Source organism: Callithrix jacchus, chromosome 16, assembly GCF_049354715.1.
Source record: "Callithrix jacchus isolate 240 chromosome 16, calJac240_pri, whole genome shotgun sequence".
NCBI classification, from domain to species: Eukaryota; Metazoa; Chordata; class Mammalia; order Primates; family Cebidae; genus Callithrix; species Callithrix jacchus.
In genome coordinates, this window is record NC_133517.1 from 38,628,630 (window position 1) to 38,653,295 (window position 24,666).

At 33.9% G+C, this 24,666-nt stretch overlaps 1 long non-coding RNA gene across 4 annotated transcripts in view; it reads right to left on the reverse strand.

Moving 5' to 3' along the window:
- The window catches only part of LOC103788544 (uncharacterized), a 165,855-nt gene extending 148,663 nt beyond the window's left edge, over nucleotides 1-17,192 (reverse strand). For 3 of the 4 annotated variants that reach the window (XR_013528266.1, XR_013528267.1, XR_004735270.3), the window contains exons 1-2: nucleotides 17,040-17,192; nucleotides 4,013-4,069 (exon numbers count right to left, since the gene is read on the reverse strand). This is a non-coding gene — a long non-coding RNA (uncharacterized LOC103788544). The remainder of the gene's footprint in view (nucleotides 1-4,012; nucleotides 4,070-17,039) is intronic. The other variant, XR_008477130.2, reaches the window with a different exon arrangement.
- Between the last annotated feature and the right edge of the window lie 7,474 nt (nucleotides 17,193-24,666).

Here is a 24,666-nt window from a genome sequence, read left to right on the forward strand (position 1 = left end):
CAACATAATCTCCATCCTGCCATCATGACTACTTCATTCATTGTAACCACCTTGGCTGCTGCCTAGACAGAGCCAATTTTTCAAGACAGGAGAATTGCAATAGAGAAAGAGTAATTCATGCAGAGCTGACGGTGTGAGAGACTGGAGTTTTATTTTTAGTCAAATCAGTCTCCTGAGAATCTGGGGAGCAGAGTTTTTAAGGACAACTTGGTGAGTGCAGAAACCATTGAGCCGACAGTGCTGATTGGTCAGGGATGAAATAATAAGGATTCGAATCTGTATTCTGGCTCTGAGTCAGTTCCTGAGTGGGGGCCACAATATTCAATGAGCCAGTTTATTGATCTGTGTGGTGCCAGCTGACCCATCAAGTACAGGGTTTGCAAAATATTTCAAGTACTGGTCTTAGGAGCAGTTTAGGGAGGGTCAGAATCTTGTAGTCTCCAGCTGCATGACTCCTAAACCAATATTTGTAATGCATTCTGAGATTATGAATAATATTTGTTCAGTGCAAAGAACTTTGTGTATGCAAAGAAAGGATAATATAGTTTATATTATATTTCTATTTTTAAATAAAAAATAGACCTTTCATTGATTCCTAGACTAGAACTAAGGAAACAAAAAGAGATTTAAAAAAAAAAGATTGAAGGTTTTAGATCTTATGTTTAAAAGATAATTAAATTATATAAGTTAAAAAAAAAAACCTTTAGGAAGTGTGAGGTCCAAAGTTGATGTCTGTCAAAACATTTATATTCATGAAAATAAAACAGCCTAAAGTATATTATTGTTATTTTAATTAATATTAATACTTACTACGACCAAGCACTTTGCTAAATTCTTTGGGCGAATAATGTCATTGTACTTCGTAAATAATAATATCACTTTCCCATTTTAAGTGAAGGGAAATGAGGCTAAGCAGTATCTGTTAATTTATCCAAAGTTATAGCTAGAATTCAAGTATAAGTGAGTCAGTACCCCAGCCTCATATTCAATGCCTATTTCAATTTTTACTAAATCATATATATATATATATATATATGATACTTTACTATGCTATTCAAAAAAGACCAATGGGATAAGAAAAATAGCAATAATAGTAGATAATATTTATTTTAAATATACCTAGTACTAAACACAATGCTGAGTTTATGGTATCATTTAATGAAAATGATTATGGAGGATATTATATTGAATAGGACAATATTACTGAGTATTATAAAATTAAATTCTATCACTAATGATGTTAGGATGATGAGGATGACAAAGTTAAGGAAAGGATATGCAGATCATTGCAAGAGAACTTCTTAAAGAGAACAATGGGGAAAGGATTCCCTATTTAATAAATTGTGCTGGGAAAACTGACTAGCCATATGCAGAAAGCTGAAACTGGATCCCTTCCTTACACCTTATACAAAAATTAACTCAAGATGGATTAAAGGTTTAAACATAAGACCTAACACCATAAAAACCCTAGAAGAAAACCTTGGTGTTACCACTAAGGGTATAGGCATGGGCAAGGACTTCATGACTAAAATACCAAAAGCACTGGCAACAAAAGCCAAAATAGTCAAATGGGATCTAATTAAACTAAAGATCTTCTGCACAGCCAAAAAAAAAAAAAACCATTAGAGTGAGCTGGCAACCAACAGAATGGGAAAACAGTTTGCAATCTACCCACCTGACAAAGGGCTAATATCCAGAATCTAAAAAAAACTTAAACACATTTACAAGAAAGAAGCAACCCCATCAAAAGCAGGTGAATAATATGAACAGACACTTTTCAGTATAAGTGACATCTTATACTGAAATTATACTGAATTATTCAGTATAAGACGACATCTATGCAGACAACAAACGTGAAAAAAAGCTCATCATCACTTGTCATTAGAGAAATGCAAATCAAAACCATATTGAGATACCATCTCATACCAGTTAGAATGGTGATCATTAAAAATATCTGGAGACAACATATGCTAGAGAGGATGTGGAGAAATAGGAATGCTTTTACACTGTTGGTGGGAGTGTAAAATTAGTTCAACCATTGTGGAAGACAGTGTGGTGATGCCTCAAGGATCGAGAAATAGAAATACCAATTGACCTAGCAATCCCATTACTGGGTATATACCCAAAAGATTATAAATCATTCTATTCTAAAGACACATGCACACATATGTTTATTGCGGCACTGTTGACAATAGCAAGGACTTGGAACCAATCCAAATGCCTATCAATGATAGACTGGATAAAGAAAATGTGGCACATATACACCATGGAATACTATGTGGCCATAAAAAAGGATGAGTTCTTGTCCTTTGCAGGGACATGGATAAAGCTGGAAACCATCATTTTCAGCAAAATGACCCAAGAACAGAAAATCAAACACGACCTGTTCTCACTCATAAGTGGGTATTGAACAATGAGAACACATGGACCTAGGGATAGAAACGTCACACACCGGGGCCTGTCTGGAGTTGGGGGGATAAGAAAAGAATAGCAGGGGAATGGAGGGATTGGGGAGGAATAGCATTAGGAGACATACCTAATGTAGATGATGGGGTGATGGATGTAGCAAACCACCATGGCATGTGTATACATATGTAACAAACCTGCATGTTCTGCACATGTACCCCAGAACTTAAAGTATAATGATAAAAATAAAAAAAAAAAGAAATAAAATATACCAAAAAAAGCTCAATTGTTAATTTAAGGGTTTAGCAGGAAACTCACTATCAAGTATGTTTTAATGGATATGCAAAATTAGTTTTTTTCTCTCACTGAAAAAATATGAAGTACATGCTGAGTAGTCTTTTTTAAAAGATTTCTTTTTTGCCATTTTATATCTTGTAGAAAAATCAAGCTTTGTCTGAAGGCCAAGCTTTATTACAAGGAGGGATCAATTTCCACTATTTAAGGATATCAAAGAGGTTTCAAATCACCTTCAATATTGCTCAATTAGTTGAAAGTGAGTTTCATTGTGGACCTATATTTTTCTGTATCCCTGTCATTACTCATAGTAATGACCTAATATTTAAGATCCAATTCAGACCTCTTATGAGGGTGAAATCAATTACTTTATTTAGGTCAATTATATTGAATTCTATACTCAAATATTTTACAAATACAGCTTTGTTTGTTTATTCCTTTGTTTACTTTATTTTCCCATTGTAAGAACATTACCTGTGATTTGATTCTGTAATATATCATGTATTTCTTTTCTCAGTTCAATCATGGGCAAAGGTAAGATTTCCTATTGTTTATTTAATGTAACCTTAGGAATGACTTGATAAATTTTACAATATAATTTGACACCCATCTGCTGTAATTTTTTTTTTGAAGCTTTGATTGTATTTTGAGTCATGTTGGTAAATGAACAAAGTAAATAGACTTGGTGTGGGAGGAGGCAGCACAAACAAACACTAGCATAAGCACAGATTAATTGCACCGAGTGATTAGTTTTAGAATCCGTAACATTTGGTTGAGATACTATCCTTTTACTTGTATGTGTCATTTAACCTCATAAAGAAAAATTATAAAAAGGAAGTGACCATTATCTCTTTTATATGATCAGAACCAGAAAAGAGTGTTATGAGGGAAAGAGGTGAGGGGATGGCCCATGCCACTTTAAGAGTATAAGTGTTTAAAACACCATAGTACATTAGGGATTTCTCCAAGAAGCCATTTGTTTCAGTTTAGTCACTTTTTTTTTATAAGAGACAGTAACTCAGCTCAAAATTGCTTAAGTAAAGAAGTATTCGGCTTACATTTTCTTACTTCAGGTGTAAATGGATCTTCCTGTTCATACCATGCCAGTCAATAAACTGAATGTTATTGGTTCTGAATCACATGATAGTATCTTCCATCCATCTTTAATCCAATCACTGTGGTTGAAAGAATGACATGCTCTAATAAACCATCCCTAGATTCTGTTATCATCCCTGGAACCAATGGCATCTAGACCTCATAGGCTAATACTTAATGAGGCATGGATTATCAAGGAAAATTGGGGTGCACTTACCATGAGGAAGATGGATAAATGCCAGGCAGACAAATTAACAGGTGTCTACTAAACCATCTGAAAAATAAAAACACTAGACATTAGACATTGATTAGCATTGCTAGAGGCCAGGTGTGGTGGCTCACACCTGTAATCCCAGCATACTGGGAGGCTGAGGCTTGAGGTCAGGAGATTGAGACCAGCCTAGCCAATATGGTGAAACTCTGTCTCTACTAAAAATGTAAAAATTAGCCAGCCTGTAGTCTCAGCTACTCAGGAGGCTGAGTCAGGAGAATCACTTGAACCTGAGAAGTGAAGGTTGCAGTGAACTGAGATCACACCATTGTACTCAAGCCTGGCCATCACGGTGAGAATCTGTCTCAAAAAAAGCAAAACAAAACAAAAACCAATCATTACTAGAAAAAATAAGACATGACATCCTATTGCAAAACTGGCAATTGTCATTTTACTTAAAGTATTCAGTTAAATAAGCCTCTGTTTATTGCTCTAAGATACTGTATAAATGCAACATTGCTCAATTACTCTTCTTATCACATATTAGATTGCACAGCATAGTGTATCTCCTTACTTGATTAAACTATTTTTGAATTTCACTGTTGCAAAATAATTTTGTTAGATATTGCATATTTTCTGATAGTTTTATTTCTTAACAGGAAGAGTATACTTTGAAAGCATAAAAGGAACAAAACCGTTCACTTAAACATCTGGTTTTAATATGGTGATTTCTAATTCTTTTATGTAGTCAATTATTTTCCTTTCAAATGGAATCTAACTTAAAAGCAGCTTTGAGAAGCCTTATTAAAAGGAATTACTAAACAGCAGTGCTGGCCTTGGCAACAGAGCATTAACAAAAGGAGAAATAATTAATTATTTAAAAAGCTATTCATGAAGCTTTGTTCCAAACCACACAACCTTATATGTTTACCTGTTCTGATACCATTTAACAGTTGAAAAATCAATTCCTAATCCCATTCTATTCAAAGGCTCATCAGTGTCGTACTAACAGGAACCCTGTGCTAACAGTCAGTGTGTAATGGACACTCAGCCTATCATTTTCTTAATTTGTTCCATTTGCAAAGAAAATCTACACATTGACCTTTTAAATGAATAACTACCCTGAAATGACCTCAACTAATATAACTGATGAATTGCCTCCTTTTCTTCTGTCTCTTTAAACAGATCATTTTTGTTCTGACATCTCCCAATGTTTTCTGCTACTAAAATGTTCATGCTGTTCATCCAGTCTTCTGTGGCTCTGTATAAATTAACTCCTATGGATAGCTGGAAGTTCAAAAGGATAATATTTATCTTTGTGAAAGGTGTGTATGATGAAAACATCAAGTTAAAATTGCTCTATTTGCTTCCAACCTACCCTTCCACACACATCTCCTGCCGGATTTGAATTACTTCAAGTTATGTTTAACCTTCTAAACACAATCTTCCAAAGCACTCTGCATAAACCAGCATTTTCTCAGGTAAATGTTCCTTGATTTCTGGTGGGATGCCATTTCTATGATTTCTAGCTTTAGAAAATTGCATACTTTTTACCCCTAAAAATATCAATATTTTCCATAATATTGTATTCCAGCCCATGTTAGGAGAGAGAATTAAGCAGATGAATAAAGAGACTTTAGAGTTGAAAGGTTTGGTATAAGTATTTTGGAAAGAAAAATATGGCTAAAATCTCAGGAAATGCTTGATTGCCCTGGGGTTACTAATGGATAAGGTAGTTTAGAGAGCGTGATTTGAGCTGTCACTAGTTTATAAGCCATAATTATTTCCTGGAACAGCATTCAGCTGCAATATGATTTGAGAAGTCAGCTATAAAAAAATACATATATTTTCAACTTTAGAGATTATGACAGAAAAAATGAAAGATTCATAACACATCTAAGTTCCAGCATATGTCCATGTAGTGGGCTATGGAATGGAATCCTCAGGCTAGTATTGAAATTGAATAGATCTTTATAACTATATTGTTGGGCATGTTTAAAACATGAATGTTAGATTATTTCCCTGATGACAGTAGGAACTGACATCAAGAGATTTTAAGTTGGGACTCACTACCCTCTCTAATACTTGGGGAAAATATAATAATTTGGAGATTAAATATTAAGAGAAGCAGGAGGCAGCCAAATCCCTAAGCAGATAGGGGTGGGTCCCCAGTGAAACCCCGCCTCCAAGCCGAAGACAAGTTTAAGCCCTGAAAGTCAAGCTACAAGTTTTATCCATGCACCAAATTAGAAACTTGTCTTCATGTTTGGTGCATTTACCTTTGATTGATCCCCACCCTTTCCTAATTGGTTTTCTACACTGTTGTGCCCACCTTTGAGTGATGTCTTCAATTTATTTAATGTTTTTTGCATACTCACAAACCGATTGGCACATACTTCCCATTCCCAACCACATGGGTGACTTTCCCACTTCAGGTAGGGTAACCGCCCTCTGTGTCGCCTCTTTGCTGAGAGCTTTCCTTTTGCTTAATAAATTCTACTCCACTCACTCTCTGGTGTCATTGCACATAATTTTTTCTGGTTGTGAGACAAGAACTGAGACATAGCTGAGCTAAGGATCAGAAAGACCTCAATAATATGATAGTAAAGGAAGTTTTTATATTGACTAGTGACGTATTTCATGAAACTGAATAAAGGGGTTCTCTTTCAATGAAGAAAAACAATGGTGTCAATTTAATGCCATTAGCACCATTATTTATCCTGGCTTGTAATATATTAGAATGGGAGTTTGACTCATTTCCACTTCGGAAGGTAACAGGCTCTCTAGGGAAAAGGTAACGGCACTTTAGGGAAAACTGAGTCTTAGTGAAGGCAAAGGAAGAAAGAAATAGTTCATTTAGATCCTGAAGTTATGTACAAGTTTTGGAGCACAGCGGTGGGGAAACAAAATCAAAAGGAAGAAGCATTAGCCATCAAATGATGAATGTGCATAAGAGGATAATTGAAAGCTTGCATTTCACATGGTAAAGGGTAGGAGTGAAAAGATTGACAGCTTGATGAAAATAGTGATTTTTACTCAAAGTGTATGTTACTAATAATTTTTTCTTGTATCTCTGAAGAAATCGCTTCCAAAAAGCTAGTTGGGAAGATTATTTAGATTACAGTATATCTACCTTCTATTAAAAAGTAGTTAGTTGTAGTAGTTTCTATTAGAAAAAGTTAGTTGAAATTTCTAGGAGAACCCAGGCTTCAGAAAGATGCAAAAGTGAGGATGGCTGTAGAGAATTTAGAGAAAAATACTTTGATCAAAGATTCCCAAGTGATTTATATTCTCAATCACTCACTTCCCAGTGGAAATGCATATAGTCTTTCTGTGGCTATAAACACAAAGCTTTATTGGAAAATCTATATATCCACTGGGAAAATGGCCCTTGGTTAGAATTTATTTTACCCCACATGGAAGAAATCAATGGTTATCCAATGGATCTTCTGCCAAGAGAATCACAGCAGGTAGAATTTGATCCTTGAGGGTATTTATTGTATTTTCTCACCATGCTATATATCACTAATCCAATAAGCTTATATTACTTAATTTCTTATTTTTGGATTTTATTTTTGAATGCTTATTATAGGATATCATCTTAAATAAACATTGTCTACATTCAAGACTTCCAACCTCTAGCAATTGCATTTATTTATCTTGCTAGAAATAAAATGACTAAGAATATAAATATGAGTAAGAATATGATGGTTTTTAAAATACCTAATATTTCTGTAGGACTAACTAGGTGTGAAAACAACTAACATTTTTTAAATGCATAATATCATTACAGTGTTTTTATTGACATGGTTATATGTGTCCTGTCTTCTATTTAAAATAAATTCAATCCTTTGCTAGGAACAGTATGTGATGTTTTCCATTTAAGGTAGCAGTGAGTTTATTGTCCTCCAGATAGATTATTTATCCTTATGAATGCAGATAAATAAAATCATTGTTACAGGAATAGAGATGGGATGACAAGACAACACATGCTATAGTCTGACTAGGCTATTGACTACAATACTGGTCAACATTAACTAGTATGAGACTCCTGTAAATTATAAACTGAAAGATTAGACTGGTGGAGGACCCCTAAGAGATCATGCAGAAATCAGTAAAGGAGTGTTTCCAAATATATTCCTGCAAGATAATCATCTGTTTAAACATTCTAGTGATGAGATAACTATATTTTTTTGTTTTTCTTTATAAATTACTTAAGCCATAGATTTATCTCAAGTAAGCTTTAGTCATCCCCATCAGGACAATCTATTAAGATTATTCTTAAATTTAATGTAATTATTAAAAATAACTGCTATATCTTCTTTTTGTAATTTAAGTTCTGAGGTACATGTGCAGATCATGCAGGATTGTTCATATGTATACACATGCCATACATAAGGTTTGCTGCATGAATCTTCCTGTCATCTACATTAGGTATTTCTCCTAATGTTATCCCTCCCCAAGACCTCCACCTCCTGCTATCCCTCCCCTAGCTCCACCCCCGCCCCAACAGGGCCTGGTGTGTGATGTTTCCCTCCCTGTGTCCATGTATTCTCATTGTTCAACACCCACTTATGAGTGAGAATATGTGGTGTTTGGTTTTCATTTGGTTTTCTATTCTTGCATCAGTTTGCCGAGAATTATGGTTTCCAGCTTCATCCATATCCCTGCAAAAGACATGAACTAATCCCTTTTTATGGCTACATAGTATTCCATGGTGTATATGTGCCACATTTTCTTTATCCAGTCTATCATTGATGGGCATTTGGATTGGTTCCAAGTCTTTGCTATTGTGAACAGTGCCACATAAACATGTGTGCACGTGACTCTAGAATAGAATGATTTATAATCCTTTGGATATATACCCAGTAATGGGATTGCTGGGTCAAATGGTATTTGTCATCCTAGATCCTTAAGGAATGGCCACACTGTCTTCCACAATGGTTGAACTAATTTCACACTCCCACCAACAGTGTAAAAGCATTCCTATTTCTCCACATCCTTTCCAGCATCTGCTGTCTTCAGATTTTTTAATGATCACCATTCTAACTGGTGAGAGATGGTATCTAATGTAGTTTTGATTTGCATGTCTTTAATGACCAATGATGATGAGATTTTTTTTTTCATATGTTTGCTGGCTGCATAAATGTCTTCTTTTAAAAAGTGTCTGTTTATATGCTTCACCCACTTTTTGATGGGATCATTTGCTTTTTCTTGTAAATTTGTTTAAGGTTTTTTTAGATTCTGGATATTAGCCCTTTGTCAGATGGGTAGGTTGCAAAACTTTTTTCCCATTCTGTTCTTTGTCAGTTCACTCCAATGAAAGTCTCTTTGGCCCTGCAGAAGCTCTTACGTTTAATTAGATCCCGTTAGTCTATTTTGGCTTTTGTTGCCATTGCTTTTGGTGTCCTTGCCTATGCCTCTGTCCTGAATGGTATTGCCAAGGTTTAGTTCTAGGGTTTTTATGATGTTAGGTCTTATGTTTAAATTATTAATCCATCTGGAGTTGATTTTTGTATAAGGTGTAAGGAAGGGGTCCAGTTTCAGCTTTCTGCATATGGCAAGCCAGTTTTCCCGACACCATTTATTAAATAGGGAATCCTTTCCCCATTGCCTGTCTTTGTCAGGTTTGTCAAAGATCAGATGGTTGCAGACGTGTGGCATTACTTCTGAAGCCTCTGTTCCATTCCATTGGTCTATATCTCTGTTTTGGTACCAGTACCATGCTGTTTTGATTACTGTAGCCATGCAGTATGGTTTGAAATCAAGTAGCCAGGTAGTGTGCGGCCTCCAGCTTTTTTTTTTTTTCCTTTGGAATGGAGTGTCTTGGCTATGTGGGCTATTTTTTATTTCCATTTGAAGTTTAAGGTGTTTTTCTCCAGCTCTGTGATGAAAGTCAATGGTATCTTGATTGGGATAGTATTGAATCTATAAATTACTTTGGGCAGTATGACCATTTTCACAATATTGATTCTTCATAACCATGAGCATGGAATGCTTTTCTGTCTGTTTGTGTCCTCTCTTATTTCCTTGAGCAGTGGTTTGTAGTTCTTCTTGAAGAGGCCCTTCACATACCTTGTTAGCTGTATTTCTAGGTATTCTATTAATTTTGTAGCAATTGTGAATGGGACTTCACTCATGATTTGGCTGTCTGTTATTGGTTTATAGGAATGCTTGTGATTTTTGCACACTGATTTTTGTATCCTGAGACTTTGCTGAAGTTGCTTATCAGCTTAAGGAGATTTTGGGCTGAGACAATGGGGTCTTGTAAATATACAATCATGTTGTCTGCAAATAGAAACAATTTGACTTACTCTTTTCTGAATTGAATACACTTTATTTCTTTTTCTTGCCTGATTGCTCTGGCTAGAAGTTCTAATACTATGTTGAACAGGAGTGGTGAGAGATGGCACTCTTGTCTTTTGCCAGTTTTCAAATGCTTCCAGTCTTTGCTCATTCAGTATGATATTGACTGTGGGTTTGTCATAAATAGCTTTTATTATTTTGAGGTACATTCCATCAATACCTAGTTTATTGAGAGCTTTTGGCACAAACAGCTGTTGAATCTTGTCAAAGGCCTTCTCTGCATCTACTGAAATAATCATGGGATTTTGCTTTTGGTTCTGTTTATAGATTTGCATATGTTAAACCAGCCTTGCATCCCAGGATGAAGCTGATTTGATGGTGATGGATAAGCTTGTAGATGTGCTGTTGGATTTGGTTTGCCTGTATTTTATTGAAGATTTTTGCATCAATGTTCACCACAGACATTGGCCTAAATTTTTGTTGTTGTTGTTGTTGTTGTTGAATCTCTGCCTGTTTTTGGTATCAGGATAATTTGGGTCTCATAAAAGAGTTAGGGAGGATTCCCTCTTTTTGTATTGTTTGGAATAGTTTCAGAAGGAATGGTACCTGCTTCTCTTGGTATGTCTGGTAGAATTCTTCTGCAAATGCATCTGGTCCTGGGCTTTTGTTGATTGGTAGGCTATTAATTGTTGCCTCAACTTCAGACCTTGTTATTGGTCTATTCAGGGATTCAATTTCATCCTGGTTTATTTTGGGAAGGTGTAAGTGTCAAGGTATCCATTTCTTCTAGATTTACTGGTTTGTGTGCATAGAGGTGTTTGTAGTAATCTCTGATGGTAGTCTGTATTTCTGTGGAATTGGTGGTTATATCCCCTTTATAATTTTTTATTGCATCTATTTGATTCTTCTCTCTTTTTTACTAGTCTGGTTAGTGGAGCAATTCTGAAAGATTTTGTCACCACCAGGCCTGCCTTACAACAGCTCCTAAAGGAAGCACTAAACATGGAAAGAAGCAACCAGTACCAGCCACTGCAAAAACATACCAAATTGTAACGACCATTAAAACAATGAAGAAACTGCATCAACTAATGGGCAAAACAACCAGCTAGCATCAAAATGCCAGGATTGAATTCACACATAACAATATTAACCTTAAATATAAATGGGATAAATGCCCCAATCAAAAGACACAGACTTGCCAACTGGATAAAGAGAGAAGAGCCATCAGTGTGCTGTATTCAGGAGACCCATCTCACTTGCAAAGACACAAATAGGCTCAAAATGAAGGGATGGATGAAGATTTCCCAAGCAAATAGAGAGAGAGAGAAAAAAAGAAGGAGTTGCAATCCTAGTCTCTGATAAAACAGACTTTAAACCAACAAAGATCAAAAGAGACAAAGAAGGGCATTACATAATTGTAAAGGGATCAATGCAACAAGAAGAGCTAACTATTCTAAATATATATGTACCCAATGCAGGAGCACCCAGATACATAAAGCAAGTTCTTAATGACCTACAAAGAGACAGACTCCCACACAACAATAGTGGGAGACTTAAACACTCCACTGTCAATATTAGACAGATCAATGAGACAGAAAATTAACAAGGATATCCAGGACTTGAACTCAGAGCTGGATCAAGGGGACCGAACAGACATCTACAGAACTCTCTACTCCAAATCTACATAATACACATCCTTCTCAGCACTACATTGCACTTACTCTAAAATTGATCACATAATTGGAAGTAAATCAATCTGCAGCAAATGCAAAAGAACAAAAATCATAATAAGCAGTCTCTCAGACTACAGTGCAATCAAATTAGAATTCAGGATTAAGAAGCTCACTCAAAACTGTACAACTACATGGAAACTGAATAACCTGCTCCTGTATCACTACTAGATAAATAATGAAATGAAGGCATAAATAAAGATGTTCTTCAAAACCAATGAAAGCAAAGATGCAACGTATCAGGATCTCTGGGACACATTTAAAGCAGTGTCTAGAGGGAAATTTATAGCACTAAATGCCCACATGAGAAACAAGGAAAGATCTAAAATGGACACCCTAACCTCAAAATTAAAAGAACTAGAGGAGCAAGATCAAATAAATCAAAAGCTAGCAGAAGACAAGAAATAACTAAGATCAGAGCAGAACTGAAGAATATAGACACACGCACACACACATAAAATCCCTTCAAAAAATCAATAAATCCAGGAGTTGGTTTTTCAAAAAGATCAACAAAATAGAAAATAACTACTGTATCTTCTAACTTTGGATTAGGCACACCTTTGATAAGATGTCTTCTATGTTCCTAGGTTGTCTTGAAACTTCCTCCGAGTTATCTATGCAACAGTATACTTCTTATGTGGTCACAGAATCAGCTATGTGTACTCTCTGCTTTTGTTAGGTTTCCATTTGCTTTTGCACTGTAGCTTTTATAATTTGTCAATTAAAGTGTATAAATGAAAATGTAGCTTTTACAACTTGTCAATTAAAGTGTGTAAAAAGAGAATACAACAGAATTTTAAAATATTGTGTAGTATCAGACAACTATGGTAGAAAATAATCTAATAGCTCCAGTAGACAGACCACTAAAATCAAAGAACAACAAGAGTCAATAACAAGAATTAGCATGATAGCAGATTGGTAGATTAAAATAGCAGTGGAATAACATTTAGCAATCATACTAAAATTTATATCTACATTCTAGAAGAAAGTTTTGGTAACCAGACCTCAGAGGAAGGACCCATGGAATTCTGCGAGGAAAGTCTTGGAATTTAGGAATGGTCATTGGAACACAACAGAAAATTTGTCATTTCCTTTAATGAGTTAGTAAGCATAGGAACATTGTAATTTAACTGCAGTACAAGTTCAGAGTAACATAGGAATAAAGATATAATTCAGCCACATCATTGTATTATTGAATTTGCTGTCTTGTTTTGTTTTGTCTTGTTTTTCATTACCTTAATTAGGAAATGGGATTGAATCCCTACTCTGGACCAGAGCTGTCTGGGTCTGCATTTAGAGCTTCATCTGATGGATTTAGGAACAAGGAACCAGACAAGTTATTACACCAGAATTTATTTTACTAGTTTATAAAATGCTTTTCTGGATATTGAAGAGTTTATTCATTGTAAAATTTTACTTTTGATTACTCCCCTATATCATCTAGTTCACAAAATGGCAGGTAAAAATAGGCCTATTATATAATACTTAATGGCATTATAATTCTGGTTCTCTAACACCAACATTTTAATGAAACGCTACCTTATTTTCTCTGTCTAGAATAGCAACCACTCAATAATTCCAAAGATGCTAATTATATCATATATTTACATGTAAAATATTCATGCATTTGAGTCTTGTGATGAAGTATAATATACTTTGAGCTCTAAACAGTAGTTTTGAAATAGGAGTTTGCCAAATGAAGCTGTAACTATTACTCAAGTCACAGTTTCTTTTAGTCTCAGTTCTCTATTAAAAGAAAGTAGCAATAACTAGTCTACACTCTTCACATGACCTTGTAACAATCACAATAACTGATGTGAAGAGAAACTCTGGAAGGCATGAAGAACTTTTGCTTACTTTCTAGTCTCTAGTTTATATCAAGTGTTAGTAACTGATCAGCCCACACCAGGAGCACAAGGATTGTGACTTTAATGTTGCTTGGGTCCACCCAGTTCAGAAGTTCCTCATAAATAATACCCAGTAACTTACGTTTTATTTCCTTTCATTTCTTAAGAACAGTATAAGTTGTAGTTGAGAAGAATATAACTTCTACTAGGAATTGACTGTACACAGAATACTAAATATTTAACAAATATATAAGTAGTTATAAAAATAAGGATGATAATGATACTAAGTAACATCAAGTAATATCTATCATTCGTTAAGTCCTTGATAGAACAGTATTACAGATTATTAATTTATTCTGTACAATCTATGCTTGAGATATTCTTATAACCATTTTATTGATTAAAATGAAACAAAACAAAAATACCATATTTCAGGATGTTAAGTATTACACTCAAAATCAGGAATTGGATTCAGGTTGACCAGTCTTGAAACCATTAATAGCCACTATGATTAACTGAGTATATAGCAGTAGGTATGTTTCTATGTAAACTATCAAGTATTACTTAGTGCTTTAACAATAACAATAGGAAATATGAGTTCCTCATACTTGCTGCAGTGCTTGCTATATTATTGAATCTTGTTTTAATACCAAAAATTATTCTCTTTTCAATGAGATATTTAGGTAAACCCAGACAGGTATGGTTAAGGAAATGCATTTGTTCTTACATTATATGTAACTTACAAATTCATAATACAGATTGTTTATCTTTTTCCTAGACACTGTCCAATAAAAAGAATTTATAACTAACAATGATATATTGTGTATTTCAGACAAACCAAACTTTCAGTGTAATATTCTTATAGGTCTGTTTTCATAATGCATTTTCCTTTGCCTTTATTTATTCCAAAACTTACAGCTCTATAATGTGAGTCTAAGTTTTGTGCTGATCATATTTATTCAAGTAAAACTCTTCACTATTACAACTCAAAGTTTCTAAAAAATTATACTTGCATTGGATATAGGTCTTGTACACCTTCCCAAGCTCCCTCAACTGCCTTCACCATAATTGTTCCTAGTTGATGCTCCATTTCTTCTAGATGACCTCTTCATTTTTAGACTTGGAAGAAATGCTTCGCTTGCTGCATGGCCACCAAGAGAACAGAGGCAGATTGAAGTTTCAGTGACTAAACTCCCTCTGGGATAAAACTTAATCTGTAGAATATGTATAGGGAGAAAGGTGGCAGGTAAATTCTTCTGCCCTTTGCTCTTCCAGAAATCTGGAGTTCCACTAAACAAGTGATCACCCTGCTGACTGACCTGCTTTATCTTTTACAGCTCCTTTTGAAGTCATGCTTCTCATTGTTTTGCATCTTTCTTAGCACCTCTAGTCTTTTTTTCCCCTAAATATTCTCATAAGTAAATTTTTAGTATTATATACTTGACTTTCTAGAAAGCTATAATAACACTTAAAATTACTAAGAATTTGTTAATTTTATTTTTAGTGTCCTTAGGTCAGTGATTTTTAAAATTGTATATTTTTTTTGGTGAAGAAACAATTTCTTCAAATACATTATCAGAAGGAAATCAACATGTTTAAGTAGAGGAACAGCTGCTAAACTGAAGTAACAGTTGGTGTGTGTGTTTGTGTGAAAGTGTATGTGTGTGTCTGGAATCCTAACTTTTCATCTTGCTTTCCCTTGAGGAAATGCTGAAGTACATCTTAGGAAACGATAGAGCTTACTGCTCAGCAGATGATTTGGAACTAAGTGCTCTATTTCTGATGCTCCTTGTTACTTCATATCCTTGTAAAAATGCAGGACCTTCAAGGTGTGATTCTCCTCTAATACAAACTTAGCCGAAAGCCTTGCTAAGATTGATGGAGATGAGAACACTGTCTCCTCTTTGTTATTGTGGAAGGAGTTATTTTTTCTCTTTCTGTTTTTCTCTTTGTCTTTCTTTCTCTCTCTCTTTTTCCCTCTCTCTGTTGCTCTGGCTTGCTCTCTCTCTCTCTCTGTCAGGAAGAGAACAACTTATATTCCAAGTACTCCATAAAAAATAATGTTTCCGCATTTCTGAGAAGGTTTTACTTTTTGTTTATTTCCAACTTACGTTGTACCACCAACTTTTCTGGCACTCTGGCTGTATCTTCTTGAATTTTCTTACGGGACTCTTACATGTGCACATACATATTTATTATAGAAATATTTTCAAACCATAAAGGGATAAGGAAATATAAAGTATTAAAAGAATTATAAGAGCTCTACTAGTTTTTAAAATTGAACTATCTGCATGCAATTATACAAAGGGTCTACTAGAATTTGCATTTCATTAGTACCCAAAATTCAACTTAATAAGCATTTATTGAGAGCATACTTTCTTTAAGATCCTTTAGTAAGAAAAAGAATAACCCAAATATAAATGTCATAATCCACTAGAAATACAAAAAGTACACAGCAATGACTCAATTCAGATTGTACTACATGATACCAACAGATAGAAAGAAAGGCATTCGTTATGGGAACACAAAAGCATTAGGTGATTAGTATTGAGTAAGAGGATCAAGGAAAACTTCATGGAGTAGAAGACAGTTGAACTGAAACTTGAACTACTTCAACAGCCTAAGAAGATAAAAGGTACAGAGAGAGCATCACAAGCAAAATATGGAGGTGTGATATGCTCAGATTACAAGTATTCTGAGAACTAAGGAGGATAGTTTTCACTTGTAAAGCAATTACCACCAGTAGTCAAAACATTTTAGAAGGCAGAATGCACTATTACAAATCATGCTGAAGCACTGCTCCACAATGGCAAATTTTTAAAATGCTTGACACATGTTTGGTGTAAACGTTGTGCAATATCCAATATAGCTCATAGGGTGTCTTGAATAAGATCTAGAGGAGAAGTGTGAATGAAGTCCCATGTCTAATTTGTGCCTTAGATATTTAAAATTTCCAAGCAAAAGTTATCATTCCATTTGTGTAAATAAGTCAGGGGTCCAAAAATATCATAGAAAAGCAGCTAGGATAACAGAAATTTTAGAAGAGTGTCTATCATAGTTTATAGAAATAAAGGAGGCCATAAAGTCCATGTTAAACCAAGACTCTTCCCAAGGTTTTTACCTCCCATCAATGCTGCCCAGGGAACTTACAAAGGACGTCAGCTGCTCACCCTTTCCAGAGACATCCCTGCTTCTTGACAGCTCTTGTCTCCTTAACATACCTCCAGCCTTCTTCAAGCAGCTTCGGGTCTGCTCTGAATCTAGGTCTGCTTAGACATAAAGTCTCTGCTTCTGTGCTATTCTGAAAGTCAAAGGAGAGATTTCCCAATTAAACCAGAACATGTGCAGCTATGCTTGCAAATGTGTCACGTTAGCTTAGATTCAAGTATAAGTCCAAAAACCTGTAGTCAACCTCCTACTTACATCTGTGAATAAGCACATAAGCAACTGCAGGGTTGTTCAGGCTAAACAGATGGATGGTCCTGTCAGGAACAGATTGTGGTAGAGCTAGGATGTAGGATGAAATGCCACCCCCTCTGAACTGAGAAACATATTCACTAGCAGGAAAGATGTCCTTTTAATGTAGATATTCTTTTTAAATTCTTCACATTTAAATGATACTAAGGAAAGGTTAAATCCTTTTGTCCTCCAAATATTTTTTTCCTGTTAGTTTTGTTTTCTTTCATTTCATTCTACAGAATCCAGATATTACATCCACTTTAAATAGTAACTACCATCATATATATTTTAATGCTTTAATAATCATCAAACATTAACTAAGTTTATTAATATAAATGTCATAATATATAAAAAGCATATAATACATTTTACATAGAACAAACTAAGGAGTGAAGCAATTTTCAGATACATCCAGTAAATATTTGAAAATATTTTTTATTAAAATTATTTGAATTTTACATATCTGAGCAATCCTTAAAATGATCATGTACATAATTATGGAATGTACCTGAAATTAATGTTAATGTGGTTGAAAATACTGTCTTACTAAAAATAAAACCTCTATGATAAGTTTATTTTAACAATTTTCTCAAGTTACAATTCTATTGTAAGGTAAAGAAAAAAATTATTTTAAATTAGGTCTATATTCCATAACTCCATCTCTAACAGTTTTATTTACCACTTTAGTTCAAATGAAGGCAAAATTTTAAATATGAACAAATATGATTGCATCATGTGCTCTTGGTTCGGTATGTGTTAAACCATGTTATGCATCACACAAGCTATCCATTTTCTTGAGTAACGTGGCACGTCTATCCAGATATTCAGCATTTCAGTAGCATAAAAAACTTCTGAAGAATTTTGTGTTTATATGATTTTGTTCCTTAATACTCAAGTAAACAAATATAAATGTTGGTCAGTTTTGAATGATTATGTTTTACGTATAACAGTCCTTTACATATACCTAACTATATTTAGTGCCAGCTTTTGAGAAGTTATATTATCAGTAATTGCTCAATTGCCTTTAAGAAGAGGACCTCATTCTACATTTAATATAAAATTACTCATTTAAAGAAAGAGAGGGTCTCAGGGAATTATTATAAAGTTTTATTTCATAGTGAATAAAAAAAATTCTACTGAGAAAGGCCACTCATTTGCATACATTTTCTATTCTTTTATAAATATTCTTTTCTTAATATTAAAAGCCCTTTGGAAATGGTGTTAAGAGAAAGGAGAAGAATTATATTTGGGAATTCATGACTTATTGTAAGGGACACCACTAATACGATTATATTGAACTAAAGGTGTTTTTTTTTATGAGTATGTAGCATTTTTAAGGAAAACAACTTTAATTTTTATACACTTTTACATTAGTTGAGTAAAGCAATTATAGACTGGACTGTAACTTCAGATTTGGGACATTTATAATTACCTCTCAAAGTAGAGAGATTATCTTGAAATAGTATGTGATATTATAGCCAAGGAAAGAATAGAAGTGGAGAAGGGGTTTTTGGATAAATTACTTGTATTTGTTCAATTAACAATTAACAGGGGTTTGTTAAGCAATGATAAGCAATGATATGTTAACAAACAGGGGTATATTAAGCAATGATAAGCAAAGATTTTTAGGAACATTAACTACTCACGCAGGATCATTATTCAGTGGGATAGGTAAATGTGCAAATAAAAATATTAATGAAATATAATAAATGCAAGAGTAAAGGAAAATGCCAAGCACAATATTAAAGATATGGGCTGGTGTCTTCCCACTGTTTAAAATAAATATAATACAAGAAAAATAAATTGAGGGAATAACTGATAAATATAACCTTTTATTTTCCCATTGGCTTTAATATTAGGCAAATATTTCAACTGAAGAGAGTTTTAAGATAATCTAATTTGAGATAATTGTAAATATCCCAAATTTGAAGTCATAGTCCAGTCTATGATTGTTTTACTTAACTAATGTAAAGATGAACTTGATGATTTAGGAAGTTTTCTATCCAAAAGGCAAAATAATAATAATAATAATTTAAGAGGTTTGATATCCAGAAAATACGCCTTAGAGGAATGATTAAGGGTATGGCTGTATAATCTTGTACTGGTGCCCTGTAAAGATTAGAAGCTCAGAATATTCAGTAATGCAAAGGACTTTGTAACAGATTCAGAGCATGATTCATAGATCTCCTCAATCCAATAACAGCATATCTAGGAAGATTAAGGGCATCCTCTCAATAATCTCAGCAAAAGTCAAAAATAAAGAGGGGATTATCTAGGGAAGAACTGTGAACTAGCATCGTGACCATTTGACATAATACATGTGATACACAGAGGAAACTCACAAAGTTCTTGAAAATGTTACATGAGCAGAAAGACACAAAGAGAGAGAATTTGAAACGAAAAACTGTTCAAGACCCCCAAAATACTACAAGCAGGAAATAAAAAGATAAATATTTAGTTGAAAACACATACTATATTTTATAATAAAGAATGCCTCAGAGGGTGGAGTTGCCCCAGAAGGCAGAGTCACAAGCCACAGTAAATTATTTTCTGGCCTTGAAATCCGATAGAGTTTATACAACTGGCTTTTGGAATTGGTTGGGACTATAGCCCTTTTTATCTTCAATTTTTCTTTCATTTAGAACTGAGATGTTTATATATATTATCCTATGCTTGTCCCACCATTTGGGACTGATGGCTAAAGGTACAGTAAGTAAAATAGCTTTCAGGGAATACATTCCTATAGTGCATCGAGCACAATAGTAGATAAGCTTTTAAAAAAAAATATGGAAGATGGAATTGTATAACATTTATAAAAGTTATATATAAAGGTACTATAATATTTTAGGTGTTTTGGCATGTCCAGGTTCAGATACCTAAATTAGGTTAGGTATATTTTAGGTGTTTTGGCATGTCCGGGTTCAGATACCTAAAGTAGGTTAGGTATATTTTAGGTGTTTTGGCATGTCCAGTTCAGATACCTAAAGTAGGTTAGGTATATGAATTTCTATATCAGAAAAAAATTAAGAATCATCAGTATGTGAATATAGATGATATCATGAATATAGATACTCTTACCCAAAGGGGTTGCTTTGAGTGAGAATAGATGACAGTCTAGGATGAAACCAAGGAAATATTGTGTGTTTAAAAGAAGGAGGAGAAGCTGGTGATATAATCTTAATGATATAAGCTAGTGATGTAATCAAAATAAGTATTATATTCAAAAATATGAGCATTATATGTATGTTGACAAAAAATACAAAAGAAAAGTATTTAACAACAGATTTCTCAATAGTCAAGTGCACCAGAGATGCAAATAGCTTTTGTTGTGTCCTTAAAATGACACGTGTTTGTCTATGGAGAGGAGCATTAGTATAGGGTAGGACTGCTGAGGAGATTAAGGATAGCTTGTAATACCCTTTGTTTTAATCGGTTGAGGCTGCCATAACAGATGAGTAAACTGAAACACTGATAAATTATGGTAATTGCCACATTTACTCAGTAAATAGTGTTATATAGTGAGCAATGTATCTATTTAATAATCACATAGTTATAACTTAATTTCAGAAAACATAGCCTTAAAATCTGTGTTTACCTTATACAATACTGTTAATTCAGAGTAACAGAATCATTGAGACTCCAAATTTAGAAGATAATGGGTCAAGCTGAAGTAAAAACTGTAAGATCCAGAATATATAGCACATACAGGGAAGCCATCAGGAAGGCAATGCATACTTAAAAAGTGAGGGGTCAAAGACAATGTCTTTGGAAAATTGTCACTGTTAGTATAAACCATATATAATTCCTAAGAATACATAGACTGTCATAGAAAATATATCAATGACCACACTAATTTTACTCCTACTTCTCAATTAGGAAATCTCAATTATTCTTGTACTCTGAATTAGGAGTACTGGATAGGGTAGAGCATAGGTTTTGAAGCTTTATGTCTTGGATCAAATTATAATTGTATGATATATATTTAATGAGCAAACATGGCAAGTAACATAACTGATCTGTGTTTCAGTGTATTCATATGTAAAATCAATAAATGGATATATAATAATTCATACTTCACCAATTGATAAAAAACATTTAACATGATTTAGAGCAGTGCCTAACACATACTAAGTGCTCAATAAATTTTGGCTATAGTTGCTGCTCTTAATAGCATCAGTAGTATTGTATCTACATGATGTTGGTACCTTATCAAACATTTTTAAAATGCCAAATGTGGGTGAAGGGGAGAAGAAAAGCAAAGCACACTGCCATGTGTGTACCTACGCAACTGTCTTGCATGCTCTGCTCATGTACCCCAAAACCTAAAATCCAATAAAAAAAAAAAGTGTCTTTTTGCCAAGTGAGGGATGGTATCAGTAGCAGTGCTGCCTTTCAAAATTGAAAGTGAGATGTGGGAAGGGAAGGAAAGATGCTCTAAGTCTAAGAATTAAGGGATTGTGATCACTTCAATTAATTATTTAATTGAATAATGAATAATATTTCCTGTTTGGATAATGGAGGCAATGAAACTTTACAATAAGCTCTAGTCAGCAGCTCTTCCTTGCAATAATCTTTTGGGTAAACTTATTTTCCACATCTCCTACTATAACTCCTCAAATTGCTTTCTTGCTTTTAATCCTACTGACAGTCATGATTGAAAGTGTAACACTTGGGAGTCTTTTAAAAATAAGTAAGATAAGAGAGATATAACTAAAAGGGGATACATAGATGGTATTAACTGAGAGAAGTGTCAATTCAACATGTGATTCTGAACACAGACCAACAGTATAACAACTATAGCTGCCAAATGGCTGGTCCAGCAACTTATCTATTTAATGAGCAATTAATCAGTGACCACTACAAGTCAGTCACCTTGTTGTGCACTTGATAGAAAGGCCCAATACTGGCTCTCCAAAATTAAAAAAATCACTTCGATCTTATCATCAGAAGGGTCTTCTGGAGATGGGAGGAAGTCATCCTGTGGGCAATAAACTGAGCAGGACAATATTTAACTCTAGTCAGCTCTAGAAATCTGTTAGCTAAATTGAGGAACATGAAAAAAGAAACATAGGCTACAATTCCTCAAGGGCATTAAAGTTTAATACAAATGAGAGTTACTACAGAGACGTGAATTTCTTGGGGAAAGAACATGTTTAGACACTGAGACTTTAGAGAGTGCTAAGAAAATTTGTTTGTAAAACCCTGGTGTTCTAAGAGAAAAAGCAAAAGGAATCTGTTCCATCTTTTCTCCTGGAATGAGCCACGTTATGTCTACTTTGGTTTTCTCTTCCATTTCCCAGGGTTTTTGGTCATTATCCATTTTACAATAAAAATCATCTTACTAATTTTCATTCCATAGTCTTGAAACAAAATAATAATTATTACAATAGGCCTTCCTTTATAACTCTAAATGTACTTAATTACACATTATTCTTATAATATGTACACAATTTGTATGCAAAAAAGACAAATACCATTATCTTCTCAATTTTGTGGTTACATGCTAATGCTTACTAATTGTTTGTTTGTTTTCCTAAACAGAAAAAAATGTAATAAAGAAAACATGTCACCTTAGGAACTTTTAATGTATAATACATTTATTTCTCCCTGATAAATATTTAGGCCAATATATTACTCTTTTGTTGCAGAAAAACAATGCCAAAATTGAAGGATCAGGACATACTGATATATTAAAAGACAAGGATATATATTAGCTTTGAGCTGTCCATAAATTCATTTAGTACCCTTTTTTAGAATTATGTTCTCTATACTTGCCTCTTACAACAAATCTAGGGGGTTCAGGCATTGACCTAGTAAATAAGCTCTCAAAAGGGCAGGAAAACATGAGGTCAATAGATGATGCAATCTCTGAAATGAATCTAATACTTTTTGCTACTCTACCATTCTGATGGCTGACTAGAACATTTAAACACATGAAGCTTAACAACATCTACTGTTTTCCAGATATCAGCACCAACTAAAGTTTTACAGTAAGCTTTTCTTATGTTCTAATCCTGTTTATTTCAAAATATGAGTGTATGAACAAAAACCTTCAGATTTATATGCTGTTTATCTGCTATTTTAACAAAATTGTCAACTTTTCCTGATTGTCCTATATCTTTAGATGAGAGTTATACAAAATAACTCTCACAAACTAGAAATACCAGCTTTCACTTCTGGCTGTTTTCACAGCATTCTAGAAAAAAACAAGTTATGGATTATTTTCATAACCATATTTTTCAAATAATGTATGTGCAGTAAAACAACACTATCTTCAGAAAAATTCAAATTCAAATACCATATTTATATAGAAATACTTATAAGAAATTATTATTTTGTGTTTTTCTCTTCCTAACATATTTCCCTTAATCTTTGGCATTTTTAAAGACTCATATTTGAAGCCAAATAAATCAAGATGAAATTAGAAACTTCATTAAATGACACCTATATCAGGACTTTAAAGTAAAACCAAGCACTGAAGAGGCAATGTCTGAGGCCAACCAACTCCCAACTGGCTGCAGCTCAGACTCTGAATTAGTCAGGGTGTAGGAAATATTAGCAAGTGGTAAGAAAGAGTTGATGAACAAATTATGATTTTTGGATGGGAAAGAATGTCACCCCTATTTTCTGGTTTTGAAGATAATTATTAAAACTACGAAAAAGCAAAATAGCTAAAGAAAAATTACCCTATGCTTACCTTGTATATATGACCTTCCTGTTAGATAATATGACTGTGATATTAATTTTGCAGGCAATGGTTTCCTCATTGCCTTTATCATTTCACAGGACCCCTGGAGATGTCAGTAAGGACTAGATATGGGATAACTGATTCTAATTGTTAGAATGACACTGGTCTTCTTATAACATTTGCATTTTTGCAAAGCCATAATTTTTTAAATTATTTTAATGAGTTATAGTAAGTTGACAAACTAATCATAGTAAAATGTCAGCTTTTGGATGAAAACTTCTATATATCCCAATGATATGCATGTTGCATAAAACCTCAGTGTCTTGCACTAATAGTGTGCCAGATGGTATCATCTTGCTATGGGGAAACCATGGATATAGTATTATATTTCAAATTTGAATAGGTTGTTCTTATTTTAGACTGTAAAATAGCACTGAAGCTCAGAAATTCTACTGCAATTTAGTTCACCTATGATATTAAAAATGAAGATGTATAAGAGATGCCTCAGAAAACTTCTGAGGTTGATATGGAACACTTTACTATCTCTATGGAGTTAGAGAGTAATTCATACTTCCATCACGACAAGGAAGTAAGTGTGAGGACAGACTTTTAAAGCCACAGATACGACAA